The following is a 7780-nucleotide window of genomic DNA, read 5'->3' as shown; positions in this document are numbered from 1 at the left end:
AAAATACAATAATATAGTATATATAATATAATAGATAAAAATAATAATTATAAAACTATAAATGTAAGTATAAAGTGAAAATATGAGATAAACATAAAGTACAGATAAAAGATATGAGAGGATACCCTACCTTACCTTGGATCTGCCTCAAGCCATTCTTTGGCTTTCCTTCATTCCGAATGGTGGGTGTCCTATTTTGTTCTTCATTTTACTTTTTTCTTGACCTTTATTTTATTCTTATTTTCTGTATTATAATGTGTTGTATATTTCTCTTTCATCTACTTTTTTTTCGATTTCCTCTCTTACGTGTTTCCGGAGTGCCTGTGGGTATCGTCGTTATTTAACATATGTCACTCTTTCCTGCTTTAGTGGAATCTCATGAACCATCCTTCCTGTTGGACCCAATACTTCTCCTTCATTATAGAAAATGTCGTCAAATTCCGTTGTAATGGCGTCCTTCCCGTCTGCTATTCTTTGTTGGCATCTGTACTTCTTCCGTCCTATTTTAATATTCCATTTCCCATTACTATTCTTTATCCTAGCCCCCACCTTCTCTAAAAGATCACAACCAATAATCACCTGATAATCCCTGCCCAACCTACTCACTACATGAATTGTTAAAATGTCCCCTTTAGCTCCCCACTTCCCCAGTCCTATCTCTATCTCCCCCTCTACACTGCATGGTCCACCCAGAGTAATTAATTTACATTTGCAAACCTTTACATGGAGTGTCCTCCCCTCGCCGCTTAATCTCTCCAATACTTTTCTACAAGCAATGGTGTTTGAACTGCCCATGTTCACGAGACAGCTTACTCTTCCGTTCACTCGGATTATAGGCAGACCGCCCTGCTCTCCTTTCACATGATAGTTTCTCAAAATGTGGCCGCCTCTCTACTTACATCCTCCTCAGATCTCACGTGTCTTTTTTCCTACTGGTCCTCACCTCCATGCGCTTCCTCGGCTCCTTTGCTCATGACCATTCCTTTGTTCATCCACTTCCGTCAACTCACTTGACAATCAGTTTCTGTTGAAGGCTTTTCCTCCATACTTGTTAGGCATTGACCTCCATTGGCTCGCCTTCGTCTATATTCCTTCTTCAATATATGTATGGGCACTGCCGGGTGATGTGCCCTTCATTTCCATATTTGAAACACCGAGTTATCCCAGATCACTTTATTTCTGATGTATAAGTGATGGGTCTATCCTGCTTTTGACATGTCTTAAATAGCCTTACAGATCTGATCTTTGTTGGGGCCTGGAGATGACCAGATAGTCAAGATGCTACTGTTATTGTACTCACTGTACTCGATTTTCTTTAGGTCTGAAGTCCAGGTCCTCCAGATAATCTGGCGGCAATTATCATTGATAATTTTGTAGAATTCTTCCATCTCCGCTGCCCTGCCCTTTGATGATTCGTCATCTCTTGATATCTCTTCTCTGGTGTTGTGCGTTCTCTCCCTGGGTCCATTCCTGTAAAAACTGCCTCACATCCCTAGATGGTTCTTCTTGTTCGTCCTTGATCACACTCACCTCAACTTCCCTCGATAGCCAGTCTGCGACAACATTGCCTTCCCGTGATTATATGCGATATTCATGTTATACTGGCTTAGGAGCTCCTTCCGCCTGGTGATGCACACAGATGTTTCCTTAATTTGCCAACCGACTGCAACAGTCTGTGGACAATGTGAACCCAAAGGTGCTCCTCAAAGATATATGGTCTTAAATACTGCATGGTCCATACAATTCCCAGTAGTTCGCTTCCAGGGTGCTGTAATGGGACTTCGCATTGGTGAGACACACTCCTAAGTTGCTTTACATGGTTCGTTTCAGATTTACTAAACACCAGTAAGTCATCCATATATACTTGGTATACCGCTTTGTGCAGTCACCTTAGAAATTTGTCCATCAGTCTCTGGAACGTCACTGGCGCGTTTTTAAGACTGAATGGCATCCTGGTGAATTCATAATTCCGCGGTCAAATGTAAATGCAGTATAATGCTGGTCTATAGGATGCATTTTTATTTGATGGTACCATGCCTTTAAATCTAGGGTGCTAAAAATTTTCATGCCACCTAACCTATCCAAAATATCCTCAAACCTGGGTATACTTTTCGTCGTGTTTTCATTAAGTCTCCGGTAGTTGATGACTATCTGATACTTTTCCTTGTCGTCTAGTGAAATCTTTTTCACAGCCCATAATGGGTTGTTGTAGGGTGAGGTACTATCTATAATTATCCTTTGCCTTTTTAGATTAAGTGTTTAGGGATATCACCGTTCTTTCACGTAAGTGATTCTTGTTTTAACGGGGTCGACCATACTCTTCTACTTCCATTCAAGCCTCTTCTTCTCTAGTACTTGTTTGCATTCTATAAATGTTCGTTCTCTCAGCAGGCCTTCTTTTTCCCCTTGTTCTTTCTCTATCTGAACTTCTAACTATCGACAGGAATTGCGTGCATTTCTGTACCTGATCTGTCATCATCATTTCGCACAGTTTGTTCACAATTCAGTCATACTTTGCCAGAAGTTCACTAGTATACTGCCTGGGTCTCTTTGTTTCTTTTAACATCATGAAGATTTCCTCTGGGGCCCACCTTCCTCCTCTAAACAAAACGCCTTCAGCCTAGCTTTGACCCACCAGGATGTTTCTTCAGCAGCCTGAATCTGATTCAAGATACCTCGCTTGACCCTGCAGACAACCACTACTCTTAGTGCCCCCGCATCTTCCCTACCGAGCAGGTTCTTGGCTGTTCTGCCTTCAGTCCTCTCCATCAGACTGTCACCCCCTTTTACGAAATGGCTAAGCTCTCCCATCTCTGGTTAACCGCTCGAGATCGGAAACAGCTTTTCTCAAATTCTGGGCAGTTGCTGTATGGACTTTAACCCATTCTAATGTAGTTGCGTGTGATCCTACAAAGAGACCTCTGGGGCCTATTTCTTAATGAAAGCTAATAGTATTAGTCCATAAATACAAGTATACAAACTGTAAATTACAAGCTCTAATACATTTTTTCTCATGATAAGGACGACTATCAGTGATATTACATGAGTTTAAAATTAAAAATTATCAGGTGGAATTGCATAAGTCAGTGACGTTGTACCAAATACAAACTACAAGATTAATAGTATTATTTTGTACCATATTATGAAACAGGGCCCTGGTAGAGGTTGAATCATCTCTTCTAGAGGTGGATTGACTGGAGCTGGAGGTGGGTTGATTTGCCGCTAGACGGTTGTCTCGGTTCATGCCTTCTAGATACAAAACTACTGGTCTCACAGGGTTATTTGCCATGTATCCTGGGAGGAGACAAGGAAAAAAAATGAAAGAATTAATGCTAGGATAAGCAAAGCAAAAATAAATTTCTTGGAATGAAATGAAAACAAAAATGTCTTCTGTATCTAAAGGTTTTGGCACCAGTTACGTGACGGCAAGACTAAAACTTAAAAAAAAAATAGGGGACAAGAAACAGCACACACGAGTCTGACTGAAATGCTAACTTTATTTCTCTAGTAATCCTCTTTATTTAGATTTATCTCCATGTTTACATCAGAGAGATAGAATTAAGCCTGTTATCTCACTCTATCAGACTTAACCTTTATATACACATACACAAATTAACGTTATATTTATCATGTGATGGCTAATTGATATTTATTATACAGTTAAAAGAAATATGTCATTGTCAGCTAGGCAATGACTCCTCTTCTTGTATCTCATAATACACTCATTTTTTTTTTTTATTACACCCTTTCTGATCCTTTCTAACATAAAGGGAGGTTATCAATAGGTTACCACTCTATTCTAACTAAGGTAGGGTGGTTACGTTCTCATTATGTGGGACCACCACAAGAAAATTGCTTAATTGCTTTCATTGCTTTTTATTCCTAGAAATCTAGTCCTCTTTTTGTATCCAAAAATACAATGGAGTTATGTTCAGCATTGCATTGCATCAAAAACAAAAAAATTATCGTTTCAAAATTTATATGTAATGTCTAATTTAACTTGTAACTGTTATTGGTAAGATTATTTGTTAATAATGTTCATAATCTAACTGAATTTGTGTCTTGAGTGAAGGGGTTCAACACTGGGGTTATAATGCATTAAATTTGTTGGCCAGAACTTAATATAATTATTTATTAAGAGGGAGTTCTGTTATTGAGGTATTTCCATAAAGGCTTAGTAAACCTGAAGGTTCAATGCCGATACCATCAATTGCTCTCTACAAGTATCTGTCCAGTGTCCCCATTCCAAAATATGAATATAACCATATATTTTTGGGCACCCCGTCTGCAGCGGAACTCCCTATTCTATCCTAGCGGAACTAATGGACAATTCTATTAAGTTCTCGGCATACAAAGTACTAATTAAATACATTTGAAACCCTCCATTCCAAACATGAATGCCAATTTCATACTCCATATGTGCTTTTCACTAATCTAGAATGAATTAAGGATATTAAATATATATTTACAAACTTCCAGGACTAAATATATCTATCATTTATTAAGAGAAAATATTATAAATCAATAATTCTGTTTTATGCCAAATATATGAGAGAATTTATAGAAATTGATATTAAATACAAAGTTTGCATTATGTGTTTTATGTACTTATGTATTTAATTTCAAATTAATTCTGATTATAATTAGGTAAATAATTAATTTTAGGAATTTTTCTATGTAGCTGCAAAAGTTCACGAATTTCCTGGCACCTTTATTGTTTTGTTTTTTTTCTTCCTTTTATTTTGCCATTAACTCTCCACTTACCTTATTATCGGATATTTATTATGTTATACAAAACTAAGAGAAATTAAGTCATTGTTTAGTCAGCATTAAGTGAATATAAAAAAAAAAAACCTCTCTCCCCCACTAATTTCTCAATTTATTTAATAGTAATTCATTGTGTAATTATCTGCCATCTTTTTAAAGTATATATTGCAAAACGTTTCATTATAAAACAATGTGTGTTTTTGTTGTGTGGAGAAATTTTTTTAGATAAAAAAAAAATATTTAACAAAGAATATAAGGTCCTTTGTACATTTAGTTTAGAAATCATGCAAGTAAATATAATATATATGTGTGTTGACAATTAAGTATATATAAACATAATTCTATTATTTCATTTTTGCATTCTTTTTTATATTGTTTCTTCTGAACAGACAAACCCCTCCATATAACAGATTAAAATATTCTCTTTTGGCTTCCATTTTATAGAAGTTTTACTGTGTATAAAGAAAAAAAATATTTAGCTCTCAGAATTTATCTGTAGGAAAAACTATAATATAAATCTGTAACTGAAATAGTTGAGAACTATCCAGAGATTTCTTCAGTTCATGCCTTGAAGTTTCGCAGTGTTCTGTTATGTATTTTTCTGAGGCTGATTTACCACCACAAAGTTTTTAAACCATATTGTAGGCTGCTTTAAATTCAAGAAAGTTAGTCAAGGTAGACTATTGCAGCTATACTTCTTACTCGGTAAGAAACATATTAGGTTATCAGAGATACCTCAATACTTTCTAAATAAGGATTTAAGGAGAATCTTCTAATATTTAATGGGTGTTGGAATATTATTTAAATTTTTCAAACATTCAGCTCAGTCCATGATGACATGGGCCGTATGCTTAGTGAGTTAAGGCATCTACCCTAGTAACCTCATTACTGCAGCGGTGCTGGTTCGAATAAGGCCTAGGGCGAATCAACTTTTATTCTGTGGCAGTCCCATGGAATGATAGCTTGATCCCCTCTCCCCCCCCCCCTTTCCATGTTATAACTGACCAGGCAGGGAGTAAAAAAAATTCCATGAAAATATAAATTTAGTACTATATTGAAAACTAAATGTGGTATTATCCATATGTTACCGTTTCCCCTACTTAATTTATGTTAATATCACTCCTCTATTCAATTATTCGATTGATTATTAGATCTATTACTTTTCACTCTCTGTATTTTTTTCAATTTTAATTTTTTTTTTTTTTGTTCCAGTAAAACGCACAGAATTTGAATGTGATGTCCAGATAAGAGAAGATTTGTGAACCCTTTACTTTTTTTATATAACAATATTCTTCTTTTTCACGGCATAAAAGTGCATAAGTTAATCAGAACCCATTGTATACTTCATACAAGGATGGACATAATAATTTTATATCAACTTGTAACTTGAAATGTTCTTTTTTTTTTTTATTATTATTATTATTAATTTTTCTGTATAAGATAGGACTTTTTTTAAAAAATGGTTTATAAATCTTTTTAGGATTTGATGTTTTTAAAAGTGTATTTAAAAAAACATATTTTTCAATGAAATGGCATATATATGCTCAAAACAAGTTGGTACAATATATGCTTTGATCTAGTGCTAAGCTTTATATGCTACTACAGTTTTCATAATATCTGTGATAATTACTAATTATAAATATTGATGTATTTTATTATGAATTACACAAAACAAAGCTCACAGGAATATTTGATAGTGTGTACTATGTGAGAGTGAATGTTTTATTGTTTATTTATTTATTATTATTTTTTTTACAGTTCTATATTGCTCAATATTACTGCTGATATAAATAAATAAAAATGATTTGTGTGTATATACATATCGTTCCTGAAAGTGTAAAAGGTTGTATGCCTAAAAACTGACTTTTTTCTTATCATTTAATTCTATAGTTACATGTTTGTGTTATTTTTTTAATATGTCTTACACAAATTAAATTGAAAGGAAAAAAGCAGTTTATTTACTCTTCTGAATGAAATTCTGGAACTGAAATTTTTGACATACAACCTTCACACTTTCATTAATGATATATATATAATTTAATTAAGTCATATTCCAAAGATTAATTATGTTGTGATTACTTATTAGATAATTGCATTATTTGTTCCTTGTTACATTAGTTTTTTTTTTCATTCTTCTCTATTTATTTAAAATTTATTGTAATATAAGCTATAATAGTTTTTAATTTTTATTTAATAATTTTCTATGCAACATCTAATGTTAATAATATCCTATTCAGTATTATTTATGAGTTATTAAGATACAGTAACTCACAAACAATAGCTTTCTAAAAGATCAAGTTAAATTTGGTACTTCGTACCATCTTACTTATGTTTGATATTACTTACCATCTGTGTTTAAAATAACTTTAATTATCATCATGGCCCTTTTGTAATTTGATTTTTTCATTCAGAAACTGTAATGATTATATTCTTTAATTAATGACTGCTGAAATATTTAAAATGTCTTTACTGATGAATTAATTACTGATAGGTATTCTTTAAAGCTTCTAAGAAATTGTTTTATTTATGTTTAAAAAGATATTTTGAATTGATAAAATCCAACAATGAACTGTTGTTGTAAAAGTACATATTAAATTTTAATGTTATATATCTTATGGATTCAATAGTCAGCAACATTATGTTTGATATAAGAATTTTTTTATCAAAATTGGCTCACCATAAATTAGTTGTTATGTTTTTCCTTTTTTCCAAATATTTTTTAATTTGTGATAATTAAATTCACTCAATTTACTTGTAAAGTATATTGTGGCAGTAATACAGTGTTGGCCTGCTTGAACAACTCCATTCTCATTCAGGAGTGTTATTATTACAAATACTTTGAAATACCTAATTTTTTCTTCAAACATGAACAATTTGTTTCTGTTTTGCTGTTTGTAGCCTCTTCTAAATCATTTCAACCAAGAATTATTTACTTTGCTTTCAGTTTAATTAATATTGTTAGTTTTTTCCCTCCTAAATATTGATGATTTTCTAGCAAGTAAAATTATATATA

At 33.2% G+C, this 7780-nt stretch overlaps 1 protein-coding gene across 2 annotated transcripts in view; it reads left to right on the top strand.

Annotated features, from left to right (window-relative positions):
* Positions 1-7774, top strand: part of Paf-AHalpha (Platelet-activating factor acetylhydrolase alpha) — a 20933-nt gene extending 13159 nt beyond the window's left edge. For both annotated transcript variants that reach the window (XM_014434946.2, XM_014434945.2), the window contains exon 5: positions 5980-7774. The gene's annotated coding sequence lies outside the window, so the exon portion shown is untranslated. The remainder of the gene's footprint in view (positions 1-5979) is intronic.
* Positions 7775-7780: the final 6 nt, after the last annotated feature.

Source organism: Halyomorpha halys, unplaced genomic scaffold (assembly GCF_000696795.3).
Source record: "Halyomorpha halys isolate HHAL.00 unplaced genomic scaffold, Hhal_1.1 Scaffold1463.1, whole genome shotgun sequence".
Lineage (NCBI taxonomy): Eukaryota > Metazoa > Arthropoda > Insecta > Hemiptera > Pentatomidae > Halyomorpha > Halyomorpha halys.
The sequence above is the reverse complement of the archived record's forward strand: the minus strand, read 5'-3'. Positions and strand labels throughout refer to the sequence as shown.